Source organism: Armigeres subalbatus, chromosome 2 (genome assembly GCF_024139115.2).
Source record: "Armigeres subalbatus isolate Guangzhou_Male chromosome 2, GZ_Asu_2, whole genome shotgun sequence".
In the NCBI taxonomy this organism is placed as follows: Eukaryota; Metazoa; Arthropoda; class Insecta; order Diptera; family Culicidae; genus Armigeres; species Armigeres subalbatus.
The window spans coordinates 226,956,831-226,980,199 of record NC_085140.1 but is presented as its reverse complement, the minus strand read 5'-3'; the positions used below and the strand labels follow the sequence as shown (position 1 = coordinate 226,980,199).

The following is a 23,369-nucleotide window of genomic DNA, read 5'->3' as shown; positions in this document are numbered from 1 at the left end:
ATAATAGCAGTTTTTGTTTTGGAAATATCAATAAAACAATTGATTGGAATGTTATCAATTTGAATTCAGGTGCTGCGAGACACTAAGTTTATAATTTAAAAAATATAAATTGTTGAATTTGACATTTGAATTGGCCAATATAACAAAAATAAAAACTGCTATTTTTTGAACAATTTGACCTAGTGCGTAATTTTTGAACGCGTCATTCAAAAAAATTGGTACGTAGTATGTGTAAAATTCATCATATTTGTAGTTCACTGCCAAAATTTCAGCTCAATCGGTCATCGGGGTACAAAGTTACAACTTGTCAAAGTTGACCATTTTGTATGAAAAACGGCCTCCGCTGCTATTATTCTGAACACAGGTGTATACAAAAAAGCGAGACACAGAGGGGAAGGGGGGGGGGGGGGGGGTCTAGAAATCTCAAAAAGGAGTGGTGGTCAATAGAATAGACATTTTAGAAATTTCAAAGTCCAACTCGGTTCGAAAACGTATTAAAATCGGGGGTAGGCAAAATCGGGGAATGATTAAATTGGGTCAGCAATGTATTTCTAATTAATTAGACAATCATGATAGGTACTCGACCGAAAATCGACAGATACTCTTTAAGTTCAATGTTTGTAAATAACCTAGTCTTATTAGGAGGAAGAGAAGGTCCATGGAAGCATTACAAAAAAAATGATTTTCGACTGGAATTGAACCGAAATTTTTTTTCAATAAATCGCTATACATCCATGCGCTAGTTTCCACAGCTGTTCCAACTAATAAAAGATGTCGAACCAAATTCTATGTACATTTTTACATTACAAATTCTTATTTCAGTTTTAACCATTTGCTCATCATTACTCGTGATTTTCGCATAAGGAAATATCATATAAACCCGTCGGAAACGATAACGAAAATATCTGCTGAAAGAATGAAAAAAATCTATCTAACCGATTTCGAGTTATGCGGATACGAACACAGACCATTTCATTTTTATTATATAGAAGATATACAAATAAATTTTATATTATCTGTACGTAAAAATGAGTTTTATAATGTTTTGCTCGATGTGCACCGATCAATGTTTTATGCGCCACATTCCTTGTCACTGCGTTCGGAAAAATTGAATGGAATTAATAACGTTCGATTTGGCTCAACATTATATACTATTTTCAACTGACCAACAGCCCAGCAGTAACTGCTTAATATTTTGAAACTTTTGAAACTGAAAAACCTGAACAAGATGCAGGATGGTGCATATCTTAATACTTGTTCGTGGGATAGGTCTTATTACGAAATAAACAACTTTTCAAACGAATCGTGTCTTTCAATGCGATGCATTCTTCGAAGCATAAGCATTTTCGAAATAGGGCTATATGTATTCATGAATTATTCTGTGATAGTAATTTGCATTGTTTGCTACTTCACTATTTGATATATTATTGCTGGCGAAAGCACAAAAACTAGCAATAGAACATGAAATATGAGTACATACGAACCTTTGTTTATAAATCCTAATACAATAAAAAAAACTTAACAACACGCGCAAAACCTGTCTCAGAACCCGACCACGTTTATACGTCTGAATCGCGTAGAGTCGTTGACTCAACTGATCAGATGGAAAAACTATATTAAATATAGTCAGCTTCGCTTGTAAAGGAAGCACAGCGCAACTGCACAAAGTGGGGTCATAAAAGGGATGAATAATTATATTAGAAAAGCATATGGCCAGTGAAAAGCTTTCATTTCAAAGTTCAATTTAGCTGATAACTGAGGAATAAAGCTTGATTCAGCTTGAGTTTTGAAATTATAAATAATCAATCAATAGATGGCGCATGATAAGGTCCATGAATTATTTTATAAAATTATGGCAAGAATAAATAATTATAGCACGTTGCTATAATTATGGTTACTTATATTATAGTCAGAGGCGGGAGCATTGTTTGGCCAATGAGGTACTGCTTGCTACTGTTGCAGACTCATAGAACATTGTAGCAGGAGTTCAAATTTGGCAAATCATGCCTCGAACCAAATACATACTCACATACGTATAACACTTGTGTTTAGAATAGAAGCATTATTGATAATATTCAAATGTAAAACTATTTAATTACATTTTGGGCATCATTCATTTCAAGTTTGATAGTTAGCCTATATACACACAAATTATTTAATTTGAAATTTATACTTCTGCGGAATCTGTTTATTGAACATATAATATTTTATTTTTATTATTTAATATGAAATTTGATATGTTTATTTAAAATTTGTATACATATGCAACTGAGTGAGTTTTCCTTATGTTAACCCTATGGTTAAATATTTCAAATATGAAAACGAAACACAAATATGAAGTTATTATCTGTTGAATTTAAACGGTATTTGACTAACATGTAAAAACCTATTCCAAAAGCTTAAGTTCCCGGGAATATGAAAGTAACTAAAGATTTCTTAAAATTTTCCTCACAAGATGGCATTACGCTTAAAATTTTTCAGTACAACAGATCCATCTGGTATGCAAAGAAGTAATTAGTTTAACTTAATTCTAATTAGAAAAAAATAATCTTATCAGAAACATTTAGCTATAAAAGCTAAATCTTGCTTTTATACCAAAGTTCCGAAGTGTACATCAAAAACATAACTAGAACAAATTAGTTTGATATTAATATGAATGCTGAATAAAAATGGCGGTAACTCAAACTCAAGGTACTTTTTAATTTCTAGACATTTAAACAAAATGAAAATTGATTTCTGAATTTGGAGAAATTGAGGGTTAATGTACCAATCAGTGTTATAGCACTTTTCGCAGTGTTAAGGAACTCCACTTTTACGGCCACATTCGTATAACATAATATAACAAGATGAAATATAAAACAACATCTACGTAAGACGTTAATAAGGGCCGAACCACATATTCTAGAGGTTAAATATAAAAAGTTTGAAGAAGGGGGGAGGGTGTTTTTTTAGCGACGTACTTTGTGGATCTTTCCTTAAACGAAGAATAACGTTGTACATATCATTTTAATCCGATAAAATAATTTATTGAATAAGGTTAGTTAGCGGTGGATTTTGAAGACTCGTAAATAACACATATTACAGTATTCTACAGGAGCTGTAGTACAGGTTATTATAAATGTCAGATTAAATAAAAAACTATACATTTATTTGAACTGTTGTGTTTTTACCATGAGTATATCACCTTTACCGAGAATTGATATGACTTTCATAGTCTTACCAACATGTACAAGCAGTATAAAGGAGAAAACAAAATATTTACAAAAATCACTAACGTATATGGTTTTGGGTTTGGTTGGCTTGCTCAAAATAACAAGTAATATTAATATTAAAAGTAATAAGTAAATGTCTTTAAAAGAAAGAAGAAACAGAATGTGATATTCAAATTTTAGTTATACACCAGATGGCATTATTTTTATGCATTCAATTGCACAGCATAACAGCTTTATTTTGTATACAATTCAATAAGCTTTCATTTAGACCAAAACAAGTTTGTATACTAATTAAAAATATGTTGTCATAACATGCAACAAGTTTGGTGTAAATGCATTTACATGTTCCATGTATAACAAATTCAAGCTAAATTATCACAAATAAGATACGTTTTATGAAATGATTATTTTTTGTTGATTCTCCTTTGTCATCCCGTATATTCACATACGTGCGATTTGTAAATATGGTCGAATGTATGAAAACGGTCTAAAAAGTTTTTATCCTGCTTTTCTACAATAGATGTCACTACAGTCGATAAAAACTTTCTCACCAATTAATGAGCTTAATTTTAGTTTTTCTGAATTTCAATTCAAAATGTTCCTCTAACAATGTTTTCATACATATCTGTACAAAAAATACTTATTTTGAATTCTGATTCTGGGCACCAAACTGTAGATTTCCTTAATTTCTATTTTAATAAGGCCGAAACAAACATTTGAAAACAATTATGTCTCCCCCTCGGATTTTTTTGCTCAAAAATAATATTTTGAGGCGGCAACGAAAAAAAAATTTGGATTTTTTTGAGGATTGGCAAAACATTCTTTAACAAACCCGGGGAGTTTTTAGATTTTTTTCGTTTTAGTATTTATTTTTTTATTATCCTCGTTTGACCTGCCGGAGACCAGTAGGACATAATTTAAATTAAATATTTGTAATGGACTAAGTTCTAAAAACTCACTGTTAGTAATGTAAAATGTAATGTAAAATCTACTCCTCCGCTTATTTTTAGTCGCAACGAAAAATAAGCCCCAGATAGTCGCCTAAGAAGAACATAGGTACCTCCAGAAAGAAAGCAACTTTAATATTGTTGAAAATTTGGCTGCCCAGCCCGGTGGCATCCCTATCTCACACAATACACGCTTAGATTGATTTACCTATTTATGGGTACTTGCTTCACTCATATATGAGTAAATGCAATTATACCAATATTATTAGTAAACTTTACCTAAAAAATCGGTTAAATTTACTGATATTCTGAAGAAACTGACCTTACCTATATATGAGTGATCGCATTTACCCATATTTGGGTGAAAAAATAAACATAACAAATACGAACTGAGGACCACCGGCAGTCGCAGTAGTTTGTAAAATTCTCTGTTTTATGCTCAATACATAGTGACAATCGACGAGTATTTATGTAGTTCCGAGTGCAGTTCTTGATGTGAGGTAAATATTTTGTTTTCTTTCAGTTAAATTGATATATATTTATTTAATTACCACCCATTTTCTTCACACAGCTTTTCTTAACCAGTTCCGATCATTTTGAGCTCCTGTCGGATGTCAACCTCACAAGTGATGATCGACGCTATATTATGAGAAAGAGGACTAGCTCCTGAACCATCGGTGGAGACTTTCTCACAACTGCGAGTCTCTGACTCCGGTTTATTACGTTCTTGAAACCTACCACCAGTGCTACGGAATAAATGCGAAAACGACCATCATTGTTTTGCCATTGGGAGCTCCGCGGATGTCCCGAGAAGATTGCTGATTCCCAATCAATAGGGCCCCATTGCGCAGCATTTAACAATTGGCTCTTTAACGACTACTTCGGTGCGGGTGGAGCATTGATGGCACCAGGCAGTCTGGCATCCAAGATATAGACTTAGCTTAAATTCTCGTCCACGATCTGTTGCTAAAAGATCTACCGAACGTAAAAATCATTTCCGGACGTCAGAATCATCCAACGTAAAGATGTTCTCGATGTTCAGTTCAATTCGCATGCTGGTTCGTCTTGTCGCTCCCGGAAGTGGCCGAAAAGAAGAACAGGTAGGAAAAAGCGAAATGAGAAAAAATCAGTCGGACCGATCGACCGACTGACAGGGGCGTCGCCAGAGGGAAATGGAGCGTAAGCCAAGGAGGAGTTATATTCTTGATGCCCATCAAACAGCAGCTCTTGGTACAAAAACAACATCCGGATGGCAGATTTTTTATTAGATTGGTAGGTTGGGTAGGGTGCCTTATAAATCCTTTGACTCCAGTTTTCGCCCACCTCTGCTTCAAAATCATTTCTCAAAAACTAGTTGAGAAAAGTTTATACACTTATTGAAAAAAATATGCAACTCCTTAACTATCTTACCCTAGCAGAAATATTTTAAATTCGATGAATTAAATAACAATTCGATTTTGATATTTTTCAGATTTCGGTACGGCCAGTCGTTTCATCAATGTATCCAGCAACATCATCTTCAGATACCATCACCAGTTCAGGAATTGTATTGCGTCAAAATTTCGCACAGCTAACTTGTGATCCGGTGCTTGCTGCGATTGATGTTTCCTCCACCGCAGTGATGAGAAGCTGAGGGATGTTCCGGTCGAGGTTCCGGTTCGGCTGGAATTGCTATCATCAGATGTTATAAAAGATGTCTCCCGCAGCTGCTTGTATTGAAGCAATATTCAGGCTTCCGGCAAATGAATTACATGAAAAATCTATAATATTAATTTCATGCAATAAAATAATTTGCCTAATATAAATATTTATATTTATTATTTTTTTATTACGTGAAATATGAATTTTATTCAATGTGACTAATCACCAAACAAAAAAATAATACCCATATTTAGGTGAATTTCACCTATAATGGTGTACCCATAAATAGGTAAACATTACCAATATTTCTATGAACTACTTTTACTCAAATATGGGTAAATGGCATTTCACCCATAAATACGTATGTGCACTTTTTCCTGATTATGGGTAATGTTCACCCATATTTGGGTGAACTGAACTAAGCGTGTAGGTTTGTTTTGCAGCCAACATTACGCGACCGTATCCCACTGACAGTTCTGTATCCTAATGAGAATCAAATGTGATGCTTGTAAACAAAACACATACTATCATGAATTTTACACTGAGATGTTGGCTGCAAAAACATGGCGGCGTGCCACCCACCTGTGGCTGCCACGTTGTGGATTCTAGCGTTAAATGCATTGATAACATATGCTATTTGTACTGCGAAAAAAATTGACACATGTATGAGAGCCTTGGAAAATGATCACGAAAGTTGCCATTTTGTTGCAAGGCACAATATTCGAGCCATGATAAAATAATCTTGAATAGAGTGCTTCCTAATTGTTTTCTTCATCGAAGATAGCCTTGATTTCCATGTCGCCTTGTACAAGTTTATCCTCAGTATAAGATTCTGTTTCCCGAATTATATTCAAGGATAATCAATTAAGAAAAGTATCCATATAATATGTACCTACATATATACTCACCGTCGAGTGCGTGCTTTTGAGTATATATCTTCCACGAATGAATGGTGTCTTAAGACAAGGTATGATGTTTCCAAACTTCGTTTGTGCTTCTGCGCAATGTTAGCAGTACGGGGATGGATTTTTCTTATACGGTGTATAGAGTGCAATATCACAAAAAAGAATTTTAAAACTAAATGATGTGTTTTTGTATACAATATAAGAAAAGTCCAACTACCGTTTTTATTTAAATAGCTTCTAGAACTTATGATTTTTTTTTTAATTTCTTCGTATGCTTTTCTGTGCATTTTTTCAAATATTATTTTTCTGCTTCTTCTTCTACTTCTTAAAGCAAACTTTATACGCTAATAACCTGCCGAAAGGGATTTTTTGACGGTTATCGTGCATTCGAAACCTTGCCCCATCTAGGAAGTTTTCGGTTGTACATTGTACTTAACCTAACGGATGAAACAACAAATTTATGCTTCAAAACAAGATCTACACCTTTGGAGCTCTCCGTTTGAATCGGGAATTTGAAAAATGATTTCATTGATTGATTGATGCCAAAGTTTCAAATTAGAAAACAATTTAACAGGAGATTACATATTTCTTATTAGACATTTTTGATTTGCAGATTATATTTCTAGTCACCTGTCACCAGTGCCATCTATAGTTTAATAAACAGTAGATATACATTTTCACCACATTAGTGGTGATACAGACATTTTCATCACAGTAGATAGACATTTTCACTATACAAATTATGTTACCAGGTACCAGTCAAAACGATTAATGCAAGAAATGGCGTTTTTTCAATGGTAGTAAAAGCGAAAATTCATTATAGAGAATAGTGCAAACTAAGTGCAGGAGATAATTTTTTCACCTCATGCTTCATTCCTTATCGCTCTTCTAAAACACCACCATTTTCCATAAATTTGCAAAATACCTGATTTTTCCATACATTTTATCGATTTCCAACTACCATTCTTCCTTGTGAAAATCTCAAAACATAGAGTAGCAGGTAGCAGGTTCAACCACAGAGAACAGACGTTCATCTTCATTCGCGTACTTGTGTAAAAGTTTATACCGGTCATTTTGCAGTATGTCGTTATGCCCCCGTTGCGCGGTGCTAGTGTGCTGATAAATATGTGCAAAATTTGCCGTGTTTTACTTTTTAGCGCTAGTGTTCATTCCGAATTGCTCCTAGGCTCGCTCCTAGGTGGCAGCACTACTTTGTGTATGTATGCTTAGTGTATGCCAACGCCATCACTCAGTGAGATTGAGTTTTTTTGTCGGGCAGCCTGCGTTGGCGGCGCTGAAGTGCGATTTAAATCTTTACACACGTTTTTACCGAAATTTTGTTCGAGCATCCATGTCTGTTCTCTGTGGTTTAACTACACAGATAGAAACGCCGGTATTGCCACTTAGTGACGAGTATCGACGCGATGCCAGATCTACGGAAATTTCCGTAGATCTACAGGGTGTTCAATAAGTTCGAATACAAATGTTTGATCATTGTGTTTGTAAGCCCAATGTACATATTCTGTATTAGTTTTGGTGTCAGCGTTAGCGGTATATATAAGCCACAGACAAACAGACGTAACACTATAGAAAATTCCATCGACCACGACTTTAACGAGCAATTTGAATTCGATTGATTGAGCGTTTCACAACTAGAGGCGCTAGCGTCGGAATCCTTCGAGTTTGACATTTCACTCTAGCGCCTTCTGGTGACAATGTCATACGAAACATTGTTTCGTGTAACATGCTCGCAAGATGGTGATAGAGGAGTTGAGCAATGGATTTTTCAGAAAAATGTTCAAGCTGTTACGTCTGTTTGTCTGTGTATAAGCTATCGGATGTGTATGGTGTCGACATTCTGTCACTTGTTGTTTGTTTATTACGCGCGTTGAAAATGGATTGGGGCATCATAAATAGCCGTTTTTGAAGTTCAAAATCATTGCGGCGTACTTCAAATCTGAGGTTTTGTGGACGATTGATGCCCCCAGTGGCCCGGTGATAAGACGGAGATGAGCCCTACGTATTCCAATAGGACGATAACCCTTTATACACGAAAATTGTGATTTTAGCCTAACATGAGGACAATTTCATCGACTTTTTGGACAAAAGATTGCGACCACCCAGCTTCCCGGATTTGAACCCTCTTAGCTTTTTTGTTTGGTCCTTTATTATGTTAAAGCTGTACGAATACAAGGTCAGTAACTTGGACCAGTTCAAGACGTAATTCTCAAAATCTGGAACGAAATGCCCATGCAGACCGTGCGTGCCGCTTGCGATGGGTTTTAGAAACGTTTGAAGCTCGTGAAGAAGTACAAAATAGAGGTCATTCCAAAAGAAATGTTACAAACGTTCCTTATAAACAATACTTCCAATGAAATGCAACCGGAAAAAGAAATAATTTAATCTCAAGTTTTAAACATTTTTTGATAGTGTATTCGAACTTATTGAACACCCTGTACGGAATTGAATGCTTTCTACGGATTTACGGATCCGTAGAGAAAATCTACGGAAATTCGAAAATTTCTTCGGAAATCTACGGATTTTTTATCTTAGTTTTAATTTTTATCGGTGATTCATAGGGGCTCTGTTCCATATCAGTCTGTTAATGTTTTATGGTGTCTTGCTCACACACCCCTACGAGACATTCAACGACACGTTTTATCATGACTTTTACTGAAGACCTTGGATACTCGTAAAGGTAGCCTCACAACTCGGGAAAATTGGGATATTGGTACCCGTGGTATTTAAATGGGGTCGGGATTTTATTTTTCGTGCCAAAATTTCGAAAACATCGCATATGTAAAATAAACATGGGAAAAAATCCGCGGACCAAATTCCCGAGGTGTGAGGCTCGATTGGGAAGCAATTTCATAAATATATTGAGCTTACACCGTGTGTTGCTTGAAGTAAATTTTTCTTCTTGTTTCTTCCTTGTATAAGTATGACCACAGACAAACAGACGTAACACTAGAGAAATTCCCATCGATCATTACTTCAACGCTCAATTGGAATTAGATCGGTTGCGCGTTTCACAACTAGAGGCGCTAGCGTCGTATTCCTTCGAGTTTGACATTTCGCTCCAGCGCCTTCTGGTGACAATGTCATACGAAACATTGTTTCATGTAACATACTCGCAAGATGGTAGTAGAGGAGTTGGGCGATGGATTTTTCTGAAAAATGTTCAAGCTGTTACGTCTGTTTGTTTGTGGTATGACAATGGACATTTCAAAATCACCAAAATCACTATAGTTTGTCTTTTCTTCAAAAATTTATTCTGATACACCAGGATTTTTTTTTATAAATCTACTATTAAATTACTAAGTGTGTGTGTGTGTCATCTTCTATCCCTCACTCAGCTGGGGGTGTTGATCAAGTAGTACTACGAATAATTTGATCATATCTCATGCTACGTAATGGTGCCCTTATTGTAATGAAGACTAGTGCTACAAAAAGGATTGACTTCTGAAGAAAAAACTTCACAAGGACGCCCTTATTCGTACTAATTACTCAGGGAATAGAAGGTCGAGAAGAGCCACCGTTGCTAACTAAAGCGTGAACCGGATACCTGGGACTCCCACAATATCCGCGGCAATAGCAGCAAACGATCCCCTGTACGTATTTAGTATTAATATCATTTTTTTTAATTTCATATAGCAACAAAAGAAAGGAAGGGAAAAAATGGAGATTGATCAATAGTTGAGTCAAAATAGCTATAGTTTTGGACAGGTCTCAAGTACGCTTAGCTGTTAATTAGATTAATTACAAAATATCAACAAGGAGAAAACTATAATAGAATTAGGCATTTAAAAAAACAAATAAAATCTAAAAAACAGATATGGACCAAAACGTTATTAAACATAAAGGCTTGACGTATTGAATATGAAAGCAAATAATAACAAAGATCAATAGAAAAAAATGACTGGATTATTACGAGCATGTACTCTAATCATCGAAATCGCATTAGCCTGTGATGAGTACAAAAATGGTTGTGGAAAAAAGTATGATAATGGAAAACGCACACACAAGATGCATAGCGCAAACGCAACGTCTGTAGCGAAAGTCGGCTTGAGTATGAGGTACCGCAGCCATTCAGTAAAAATTTTTTGGAGAAAACAGGATCAATTGAGAATCAAAGATTAGATCAAGGATATGACAGTTAAATGGCATAGTTAAAAAAGATGGCAACAGAGAATTTAAAATAATATAGGATTGATCTCACCAAATGCAAACTGACTTCCGATGATTTTATGCATCTTTCGAAACAAACGGCTGATCAACCAAATCCATAGCACCAGCAACCCTGCTGGAAATATTGCTGAAGAAGGTGCGCCATCGCTTGATTTAAATGCAACAGTTTTGATGACTACGATTCAACCTTGAACACATTCCACATTGATCATCAGTCGGCAGCTCTTCATTAGATCCGTGCTGAATTGGGATGGCAGCAGCTTTCTCAATGTCCGGATTAGGTAGTAGAGATCCGACAGTAGGTAAGAGGCAAACAAATATGTACACGCTGGCCTTTAGGATGCGGCGACTTCGGGTACCACATCTTCGCCTTTTATCGAATTGTGACGTATGGTATGTTATATTATGCAGTTTTCTTTTAAGATTTCACTTTTCACAGACACGAAAAACATTTAAATTTAAATTTAGGTGGAAAGCTAGAAAATTCATCAAAAAAAAATGACGGATAATTTTCTTTTGCATCCTTTCCGCTCAACACCTACTTAGATTCTCAATCTACTATTAAATTGCTAAGAGTTTTAAACTGGAATTTTCAGAAATTCGTTTCATAGATTTCCTCCAGAAATACTCCCACAAATTCGAAGAACTCTCCTGGATGAACTCTTGTTGGAAATCATAGGAGGAGGTTTTATGGAAACTCCCAAAAATATTTCAGAAAAAAAAATTCAAAAATTTACGGGCACTACCTAGAAATTCTTGAAACGTTTTCTGAAATCAAGAATTGCTGGAAAAACTTCGGGGACATCTCTTGGAAAATGAATTACGGAATAACCTGCGAAGTTTTCGAAATACGAAATAATCTCCGTAGTTTCTGGAGGAATTCACAAAATAATTTTTAGATAAACTATAAACTAGGACTCATGGAAGAACTTACGTAACAATTTATAGAGGAATTTGTTGAGGAATTCCTGGAAGATCTCCCAAAAGGATGCATGCATGAACTCTCAGAATTGTTTCTATTTAAACTCCCTGAGTTATTTCCAGAAAAGAAAGATAATAAATACTTCCCAAAAACAAATCCTTGAATACTACGCCAGCTTATTGTCGTCAGTTTTTATTCAGTAGTTATTCTATTTTATTATCCAGCAAAATCCATTTAACTGTAAATCCAGTGAAAATAAATTTATGTATTCGTCGGTGAGCATTTGTTCCTGTTGTGATTTAAGCTAAACTTAAATATATTCGTCTCTGACTTTCTACGTGCGTTTCTTGATACATCTTTATTCTAGAACAAATAGCCACCAGATGGCCAAATATTCAATTGAAATTTTATTCATTTGAAACGTTTTTGTTGAAATTTGGACAGGATATTCCTCGTTTAATAAATTACTGTTGAGCAATTTAGATCAATGGAAAATAATTAAATTTTGAACAATCAGCTTATGTAAATTCCTAATGAGACTGATATGCGGGTCATTCAATATGGGACAACGTTGGTTCACTATGTTGTTACATTTCTTTGGAACAAAATCTCATATTTCATGACTAAGATCCATAAAATAAAATGCTATTTATGGAATTAACTTTTAAAAAACCAAATGCGAGTACCAGCAGACATATCAATTTTGCTCGACAGATTATGATTATGAAACTTATTATTTGCTGGTTTTCTATATTCAGATTGACACAACCTGTAATGTTTATTTTATTCGGTGCTTCCGAGCAGATATACAATTTTGTAGTGTGGTGTACTTATTTTTTTTTGTTTTCATCGAATTATCTCTTAAATTTTGAAGTGAGTACACTGGGGTCGCTGGGATGTCACTTAATTTTTGAAGTGGAACTGCCAGGTTTGTGGCTGATCACCGGAATTGGGTCATCCAAAATATTTAAGCAAATCTACGGAATTCATGTTGAAACAATCTGGCATCGCTGAGTATCGTGAACATGGTGCAAGAAAGATTGTTGTCTACACTCAGGCAAATGAACATACGAAATACATAAGGCAAAACTTATGAATCTACAAGATTGCTGAAATTGGTTGAAACATAAGTCCCTCATGCTTTTCATATTGAGCGCTTTAGACTTCATTATTGGGAAGTATGTTGTTAATTAGTTGCATGTAATGAATTTCATAAGGCACCTTTTGGTACTTTGTTCAAAGCTAAAATGAAAAAAATCATAATGCATTTTATGAAAAACATCATGCTCATTTTATATACCCTAATCGGAAGGAAGAAGCTTCTGTCAAGAGAATCATGTTCTCACATATTGCAAAGTTTTCAAGTCGTGCGGCTGAATTTGACATCGAGGCGGTTTGAAGAAAAGATAAAGTTGAAGTGTTCTCAAAGTGTCAGCGATGAATAACATAAGTGTTCAACGGTGAAATAACAATTGCACTTACATGTGCAAAGTATCAGTTTTAATTCGAATAAGATACATAATTTTTTCTTCGAATGTAGATTTAGAAACACGTCCGACACCGCTCACTTATTCATACCCCCTCGATGTCCTCGATTAAGCCGAAACGCGAATTTGAAATCACACATAACCATGAATGAATCAAATATTTTAATTACATATTTAATTTTCTGCTATTAAGCACATGGTCTAAATTCGAGAAAATTTTCAATATGCTCAATTTAGGAATTCATAATGCAGCATTATGGATCGATAATATATTGGAAAATGCAATAATAAATTCATAAATTCGCATTATGAATTTATTAAGATATTTCATAAGAATTACGAAATTCATAAGGCGTGATTATGGGCTCCAAATGCTACTTCTGCAATTCATAAGGTAGAGGTTATGGATTTATTCATGCCTAGCGTAAAGTGTTCATAATGCTTCATTGTGATTTCATAAATCAGACTTAAGAAAATGTTATGTTTTGTATTGATCATGAAAATTTATTTCATAATGAGTCCTTTTGAATTTTAAACCCAAAACTTGTGGCAAATTTCCAAAAGGCAGAATTATGATATTCGAAAGCCAATTTGCCTGAGTGTACACTTTTTACGGCTGCTGCACCCTGGAAGTAAATGTCATCGAAGTAAACAGTCGATTCCTCATTAGTTTAGGCACAGAGTACAGACATACAAGTTCGTTCTCAATCGTGTGTTAACGGACGTTTTGCGCAACACAAGTGGCAATCTCACTCTGGTTTCAAATCCATATCCGTATTGTTAGCCCTGTTTGTCTGTCCGGTGACTAGCCAACCAAACGCAGCACGCGGGGAAATTCTCACAAAAAAATAAAATATCTGACACTTCAATGTGCTTCAATTCTTGTTTACTATTGTCGGCGTAGCACCAAGTTAGAATTTGTTACCCGTGACTAGCTACGGCGAGGCTAGGGAGGGAAGACAATAACAGGGTCGTTAACTTTGATCCACACACACACACACTAGTCCTTCACCCTTCACCTACAGTAGGAGCATACACACGTGTGTAGCGCGACACGTGCTCTCTGCTGTGACCAAGCGGAAAGGTTGCCAAAAGATATCGTGACAAAATTTAATGCTCAAAAGCTTACCGAAATAAGACACTCAGTACCTGACCTCTGCGGGCGAGGCTTGACGACTCCTTTGTGAGTCCGGAGGACGACAATAAAGCAAAAAGAAGAAGAAACCTCAGGGAGTGCTTGCTCTGGAAAGAATATGCTACCTACGCAACTTGTTTCATTTTACATGCTTATTTATTGGCCTACGTTGGCCTTTCTATAGTGACGTCATATAAATGTAGGGGTACTTATCACTCGTTGGCCTCTTAGGGCATATGATGTCGCTGGTAGACGGCATCCAAGGACCGGAATCGGCGAATGGTTGCCGGTAGCAGCTGCTTCGGGGACCGTTCACTTGATCGGTGAATAGATCCACGGGATAGACTCCAATCTCACCGTCGTGGCGACGATCGGACGTTGATTCAGCGTAGGCAGCGATGCGATGGTGACACGTGGACCTTCTGGTTCGCTCCACCGGCTTGGCAGAGAACAATGCTGGTTGCAGGAGGTTTGCTCAGCGAACTGGTGGCTTACAGCGATGGCGGCTCGGCAGGCTGACGAGAGGGTTGCTTGGCTGGGCGGACGTGTGACTGATGCGATGACGGAATTGCCGACCGGCTTTTGGCTACCGGGCGACACGATGGTTGATTGAAACGGGCACACAGCTGGCTAATAGCGATGGCGGATTCGTCGGCCGGTTTCTGGCTACCGGGGCGACAAGGTGGTTCACGTGTGGCTAATAGCGATGGCTGATTCGTCGGCCGGCTGTTGGCTACCGGGGCGACAAGGTGGTTCACGTGTGGCTAATAGCGATGGCTGATTCGTCGGCCGGCTGTTGGCTACCGGGGCGACAAGGTGGTTCACGTGTGGCTAATAGCGATGGCTGATTCGTCGGCTGGCTGTTTGCTACCGGGTTGACGAGATGGTTGTTTGCTCGGGCGATGGAATGCCCACTGTCGGTCCACAGACCTCGATAAGGTGTGAGGGATGCCCGTCCGCGTTGGAAAGCCACCGAACCCACTTCCAGCGATTACCGTCCTGCCAAGCAACATAAAAAGAAGAAAAAGGCCACTAAACGGACCTGCGGATATAATTAGTACCCCCTTTATGACGTCACTTTCCAATTACTACTACTTATTTATACAAGCGAATTACCTTTTTCTTGTAGATAATGATGATTTTACAATTTGGGTTGATTAACGATTTGCCACGTGTGGTGGTTTAGATCTTTAAGCTATAATAACATGCGAACAACATATAAATTAGCAATGGCTGCCACTAACAATGCCTTATATAACTGACCGTACTATCACAATTATTCCCGTACTATTGTTTTCCGTACTACTTATTGTCTTTGTCTAGACCACACACTAACTTCGAGATTAGCACTTAGAAATCTTCTTCAGTTTAACTTGGTTTAACTGGTTACCACTTCAATCTAATTTTAATTTTTCCGGCGCGCACTACGATTCCCATAGGAGGTCACGGACAGACTATCCTCTTTCGGAATCAAGCTGAGCTTTTTTATTTAATAATTAATTACGATCGAACAACGAACCAAGCCGATGTTGTTCTTTCAATTTGGCAACCATTCTCTCCTGAGACAACGGAGAGCAAATGAACGAAGTGGTGAGCGTTCTATTTTTTATGCTCACGCTCAAACCGCTGTAAATAAATGACTGAGTGACGCGTATATGCAATGAATCGCCTGCTTTGAGCGTGCTTACAGCGGCACACTAGGAGTTAACTTTCTGAAATCAATATGGCGAAAGGCAGCTAAGGTTCGATTTCTCAAAATTAAGCACCTTCATCGAAAATATATTTGGTAGGCGTAGTAGCGGACACCTTACTACATAACCGGTACCAAATAGTTTTTCATGAAAAGTTTCTTATTTTGAGAAAACCCGCGTTAGATGACTTTCGCCATACAAATTTCTGGCGTTTAACTCTTGCTGGCTATTTTGCGCATATACTATAGCGCCTGGATGTGACAGCGGCGGGTAGAAAATCAGCCACTGCCAATAATTCATTGGTCTTTACCATTTTATCTTAGTGAGAAGGATCTCATCTTCTCACTAACATGAGATGGGATTATTACACGGTGGGTTGAAGGACAGGAAACCATCGCTTGCGGAGGAGCCGCGAGTAACATTGGTAGCCGCAGGTTACAAATTCGGAAGTCGGGACTTCCGAACCGAACTTTCTTCCGAAGTTTTATTTGTCAAACTAATTGATGCGTTGTTTAGCGCATCTTTAGGCGAATCCAGTGCACTACTTCCGAAGTTGGGAAAGTTGCCTGTATCTGGAGAAAAATCCAACTTCGGTATAAAAAGCGGTATAAATTTATTCCGGATACACAATATCAGATGCAGAAAACAAAACCAGTGACAACCTTAGACAACCAGACACAGCATTTGATGGAAAAAATCACAAACAACAGACATTGAAAATTTTGATTTTTTTAATGCGAACCGTTTATAATGAAAAAAAGGCAAAAAAACGAGCAATGGGTAATGTTTTCATAACGCGCATATCATCACGAGTAGAAAAACAGGCCATAGACGTCCATTCCTTCTTTTCCATTCATCCGAAAGCATCCCTTTAACATGATCCAGCATCAAATCCAGCTTAAAAGTAAACTAGCCACAACGAAATGTGACTTGAGAGCTTCATCCAATCCTAGCCAAACGATGAACTAGCTCCGAAGCTTCGAGACCGCATCGTGCTTTCGTGCTGTGCGGTTCTTTCTCTCTTTGCGGAAGGAAGTTTTTAATACTACCCGAAGCTATTTTAATTTCAACGGTGCTTCTTAGCGCTATTTGTACCCACTGATCCCGTTACGATCTTTGCAAGGACCCGTGCCTTCGTTTTACGTTGGACCCGTTTGCGGAAGTAAAATTCCGACAAGCGGTGGTAATCCTGCAGGGACAACGTTCTGGGAAAAAACCTCTTAGAAGGTCACGTCTCCACGCTCAGCAATGAGTATTAACAAAAACAAGAGGAAGAAGGAGTCTCTGAATTCTCCACTTCCTTCAAAGAAACAAGGTTTCAAGACCGTCCTGCCCAAGCGCGGAAAAAATAGAAGGAAGCTGGAGAATTCAGATATTCCTTCTAACTCTAATATCGGAAATAATTCTTCTCCAATCGAACTGAGCAATCAGTTCGATTTGATTAATGATGAAATTGAGCAAATCGAATCTACCTCTAGCCCAGGTGATTCGATTCATGCGAAAAAGCAAAGGATTCCGCCAATTGTGGTATCTGTTGCCGAGTTTTCTGGCTTCCGGAATGAGATTTTGAGTAACCTTCAGGGGATCAAGGTTTCATTTCAGATTGCTAGGAAGGGTGACTGCCGCGTTTTGCCGGGATCCTTTGACGATCGCAAACGTCTTCTTCACTATTTAACTGAGAAGCGCCATAAATTCTTCACATACGACGACAAAACTGAGCGATTGTTCAAAGTCGTCTTGAAAGGTCTCCCCAGTGATGACAAATCACTGGATGAGATTAAAATTGAAATTTCTCAATTACTTGGATTTTCACCAGTCCAAGTAATTAAGATGAAAAAGAAATCCCATTCTGGTACTTCCCAGAGGGGCATTTCTCAAGAATTTTATTTAGTTCATTTTAACAAAAGTGAACTAAATAATATGAAAAGTTTGGAAAAGGCCTGTGTTATGTCTCATGTCCGTGTTTCATGGGAACATTTCCGCAGGCCTGGGGGAAATTTCCAAAACCCTACCCAGTGCCGTAAGTGCCAAAAGTGGGGTCATGGAACCAAACATTGTCACATGGATGCTAAATGCATGATTTGTGGTGGAACCTCTCACGCCAAGGACGCATGTCCTGTGAGAGAAGATTCCAATAAATTTAAGTGCGCAAACTGTGGGGGCAATCATAAATCCAATTTCTGGGAATGCCCTTCACGCAAAAAAGTTTTGAATTCCCGTGCAAAATTGATGACGGGAAATTCCAATCGGATCCCAGATTCGACGGGTAGAAATTTTTCAAACACTCAAATTTCGAAACCGGTTACCGGTCGAGCAATTCATACCCACCACAATTCACAAACAAATTTTGCCGCTCGTCAACGGGTAGCAAGCACTTCAGTAAAATCCAATTTTTCGAATGTACCTACGTATGCAAACATCGCTGCTGGTAGACAAAATTTCTCTTCTCAAAATGAGGTTTATACCCATGTCCCAACGGAAAATAACGGTCATGTTGCCGATTCAGGTAGCATGACTGCTTCCGATTTTGATTTTTAACTGAACAATTGCATCACATGATTGATGCAATGTTCAAAGCAAATACCATTCCTGAAGCTGTCCAGGTTGGTATAAAGTACACACAAAACATTGTTATCGGACTCCGTTTCAATGGATCCAAATAATTGTGTGAAAGTTCTAAATTGGAATGCCCGCTCTCTAAAGGGTAAGGAAGATGAATTTTTCAACTTCCTTTCAGTTCATAATGTGCATATTGCCATTATAACTGAAACGTATTTAAAACCAGGACTCTCCATTAAAAGAGATCCAAACTATTTTATCTACAGAAATGATCGTCTTGACAGCGCCTGTGGTGGGGTCGCCATTGTCATTAATAGACGTATCAAACATAAATTATTTTCTTCGTTTGAAACCAAAGTTTTTGAAACGTTGGGAGTTTCTGTTGAAACAAATTTTGGACAATTTTCCTTCATTGCAGCCTACTTGCCTTTTCAATGCAATGGGCAGCAAAAGAATTTGTTGAAAGCTGATCTTCAAATTCTGACTCGCAACAAATCAAAATTCTTCGTAATTGGTGACTTCAATGCCAAACACCGTTCATGGAATAATGCTCAAAGCAATTCCAATGGTAAAATTTTATTTGAAGATTGTTCTGCGGGATATTATACTATTCAATATCCCAATGGACCAACTTGTTTTTCTTCAAGTCGAAATCCTTCTACAATTGATTTAGTTTTAACGGATTCAAGTCCAAGGATTGGTAACTCATGCTGACTTTGACTCTGATCACCTTCCTGTGACATTTGAAATCTCACAAGAAGCCATTTATAATCCAATCAGCTCTACTTTTAATTATCATAGAGCTGATTGGGATTTATATAAAACGTATATCGATAGGAATTTTGATGTTGATATTCCTCTCGATACCAAAAGTGATATTGATAATGCTCTCGTATCTTTGACAAATTTAATTGTCGAAGCCAGAGGCATTGCAATTCCGAAATGTGAAGTTAAATTCAACTCCGTTATTATTGACGACGATCTTCAGCTACTGATCCGTCTTAAAAATGTGAGGCGAAGGCAATACCAAAGAACTCGCGATCCCGCGTTGAAAGTTATTTGGCGAGATTTGCAAAATGAAATTAAAAAACGTTTCGCTATTCTGAGAAATACCAACTTTGAGAATAATGTCTCGAAGTTGGATCCCAGTTCGAAACCCTTTTGGAAATTAACAAAAATTCTTAAAAAACCTCAAAAGCCAATTCCAGCGCTTAAAGAGGGAAATAAAATTTTATTAACAAATGGCGAAAAGGCTCAAAAACTTGCTCAGCAGTTCGAGAGTGCCCATAATTTTAGTCTAGCTCTCACTAGTCCAATTGAGGATCAGGTTACACGGAGCTTCGAAGACATTCTCAATCAAGAGAATGTTTTTGACCCTGCGTTGGGAACCAATTTGGATGAAGTGAGATCTATTACTAGAAACTTTAAAAATATGAAAGCCCCGGGTGATGATGGTATTTTCTACATACTTATCAAAAAACTTCCTGAGAGCTCTTTATCCTTTTTGGTTAATTTATTTAACAGATGTTTTCAATTGGCATACTTTCCAGATAAATGGAAAAACGCCAAAGTTGTTCCAATTTTGAAGCCGGACAAAAATCCAGCTGAGGCTTCTAGTTATCGCCCAATCAGTTTGCTTTCTTCAATAAGCAAACTGTTTGAAAAGATTATTTTAAATAGAATGATGGTTCATATTAATGACAATTCTATTTTTGCTGATGAGCAATTTGGTTTTCGCCATGGGCATTCAACCACTCATCAGTTATTAAGAGTTACGAACTTAATTCGGCTCAACAAATCTGAAGGATATTCGACTGGAGTTGCTCTTCTTGATATAGAGAAAGCATTTGACAGTGTTTGGCATGAAGGTTTGATTGTAAAATTGATGAATTTTAATTTTCCTCTGTACATCATTAAACTGATCCAAAATTATTTATCAGATCGCTCGCTGCAGGTAAACTATCAGAATACTAAATCTGATAGATTACCTGTAAGGGCTGGTGTCCCCAAGGCAGCATACTGGGGCCCATATTGTATAACATTTTACTTCTGACTTACCTGATTTACCACCAGGGTGTCAAAAATCTTTGTTTGCAGATGACACGGGCCTTTCAGCCAAAGGGCGAAGCCTTCGTGTCATTTGTAGTAGATTGCAAAAAGTTTGGATGTTTTCTCCACTTACTTGCAAAAATGGAAAATTTGCTTCGAAAACTCAGCTTATAATTTTCCCACATAAGCCGAGAGCTTCTTATTTGAAACCTTCTAGCAGACATATTGTCACTATGAATGGGGTTCCAATTAATTGGTCTAGCGAAGCTAAATATTTAGGACTTCTGCTAGATCAAAAATTAACTTTTAAAAATCACATTGAAGGCCTTCAAGCCAAATGTAACAAATATATTAAGTGTCTATATCCACTTATAAACAGAAAATCAAAACTTTGTCTTAAGAACAAACTTTTGATTTACAAACAAATTGTTAGACCTGCCATGTTGTATGCTGTGCCAATATGGACTAGTTGCTGCAATACCTGAAAGAAGGCACTCCAGAGGATTCAACATAAAATTTTGAAAATGATTCTGAAGTTGCCTCCGTGGTATAGTACCAACGAGCTTCATAGAATTTCTAATATTGAGACATAGCAACAAATGTCCAACAAAATAATTCCAATTTTAGACAAAAATCGTTGCAATCTTCTATTGCAACGATTAACTCCTTGTACCCTTAGTATAAAAAAGGTTAAGTTTAGTTTAAGTTGAAAACATTGTAATTCCTATATGGTTCAATTCAACCAGAGGAAAAATTCTAACTGCCAGAGGCAATTGAAATGTATTAATAATAACTAAAAGCGTAACATAGCAAATAAGGATGATAGTGTTAAGAAAACACGGAACACCTAGTCTAAGAGATGAATGCATGTATTAGATAATTAGCAAATAAAATTAGTTAAAAAAAAAAAAAAAAAAAAAAAGCTCCGAAGCTTCCACACAGCTACTTTATTTTACCGGAGTCGGTAAAATTTTACTGAGTTTTTGGACTACGGATTGCCCAGTAATTTTAGTAGCAATATTTTACATTACCGAGTTGTCAGCATAAACGAGAAATGTCAAACAAGCATTAAAGTCGGTAATAAAGATAGTTGTTTATGTGAACATAACTGAGTTAGTCAGTAAATGAGGATTTATGTTTTGGAAAATATTTTACTGATTGGACAGTATATCTAATCAATGCGCTTTCGCATGAATAATAAGCATAATAAGTAGGGGAAATGTTCCGATTTCCATCTCACTGTACATATATCCATCTCATCGCTAAACAAAGAAATACGGCACCAAATTCGTCGCTTCTTTTTGTCAACATGCGTGCTCACTGCTGAAAAAAATCACAAAAATAATAAACAAACCAAATTCCTTTCCATTGCTTTGTTTTTAATGGGATGGAAATAGGAGCTATGAGATGAGAAGTGACGAACCGTTCCCCTACTATGAAAAAAAATCAGGGGTTTTGTGATAAATTCTGCTACATTTTGTAAATGGAATACGATTTTATAATCTTGATCCAAAGTTATACATGGTGTAACGAAAATATGGCAGAGTTGGATGTTTCTGCAGATTCTGGTTATCACTTTTCTGGTCGGAATCATCCGCCAATTTTTTGCAAGGTTGATTTCATCCCACAAAAAAAAAAAGAATTGACACATATTGAAGGCGGCGCGGCTTCTCCGTGAAAACGGCAAATACCTCACCCCGCAATCGTTCGATATGAGACGGCCACGGCATTACTTCAACAATGAGGAAACGGGTTATTTCGCGACGCAGATACGGGCTCCACCCAGTCCCAATTGATCCGCAATGTTGTCCGATGTGGTTACTTCATCAACATTTTACCGTTGATAGTAATCGGTGGCTGCATCAATTAGAAGTTCTCCGGGTTCTTGACGACGAAGGTTCCATTCCCGCTGACGTTGCGCGTCAAGCCGATCGAATTGTCCTCGTGTTCGGCCTGAGAAGCATCTACATACATACTGGTTCTGGGAGAAAACAATGCCGCTGATCAGACGAAAACCATGCAAGAACAAATGTCCGGAGCAGCGGTGGTCACGCCGCAGGATCCCAAAGCCGCCTCAAAGCAAAGTGGGAAGCGCTCGAAGTACCAGCATGCTCTGACGAACAAGCGGCCAGTGGCGTATCTCCGTCGGATGCTGTCTACCACAGCCGAGAGGAGGCTGCTCTTAAAAACTTGAATCGAGACTAAATATGGCAATTAGTTGTTGTTTTTGATTTGTTGGCGATTATTTTGCATAAATTGCAATTGCAAACTTGAGACTTTAGAGACTTGTGTCCGACAAAATAATTTCCAAAATGGTAAATAACCAAGTAAACAACAGCAAAGGGCTCTACAATTGCGTTCAGTATTTTCAAATAACTAGGTTGTCGGTAAATTTTCATTTTCACCGGTTGATATGTGCTGACTTTTTGTGCAGTTCAGCAATTTACGAATTTAATGATTTGTTCAGTAAAAATAAGTAAACGTCAGAGCGATTAACATAGTTTTTTACCGAAACTCGGGAATTTATTACTGACAATCATTGGAAGTCTACTAAAAAACTTGTATTTCAGTAAAAAAGAAATTTTACAGTTGAAACTCAGCAAACGAAATACCGAACATTGAAATGCTGGTTA

General features: G+C 37.2%; 1 protein-coding gene, 2 long non-coding RNA genes and 1 pseudogene across 3 annotated transcripts in view; 2 read left to right on the top strand and 2 right to left on the bottom strand.

Moving 5' to 3' along the window:
• The window catches only part of LOC134211805 (putative fatty acyl-CoA reductase CG5065), a 30,398-nt gene extending 28,776 nt beyond the window's left edge, over positions 1–1,622 (bottom strand). The window contains exon 1 of the mRNA XM_062689064.1: positions 1,485–1,622. The gene's annotated coding sequence lies outside the window, so the exon portion shown is untranslated. The remainder of the gene's footprint in view (positions 1–1,484) is intronic.
• A 2,770-nt stretch (positions 1,623–4,392) lies between these two features.
• On the top strand, positions 4,393–5,890 carry LOC134215965 (uncharacterized). The gene is made up of 3 exons (XR_009980398.1): positions 4,393–4,659; positions 4,731–5,431; positions 5,631–5,890. It is a non-coding gene; the product is annotated as an uncharacterized LOC134215965 (long non-coding RNA).
• An 8,378-nt stretch (positions 5,891–14,268) lies between these two features.
• On the bottom strand, positions 14,269–15,988 carry LOC134211814 (uncharacterized). The gene is made up of 3 exons (XR_009979107.1): positions 15,701–15,988; positions 15,554–15,632; positions 14,269–15,479 (listed from the first exon to the last, which is right to left on the bottom strand). It is a non-coding gene; the product is annotated as an uncharacterized LOC134211814 (long non-coding RNA).
• A 6,298-nt stretch (positions 15,989–22,286) lies between these two features.
• LOC134209596 (ER membrane protein complex subunit 3-like) lies at positions 22,287–22,941 on the top strand (annotated as a pseudogene).
• Positions 22,942–23,369: the final 428 nt, after the last annotated feature.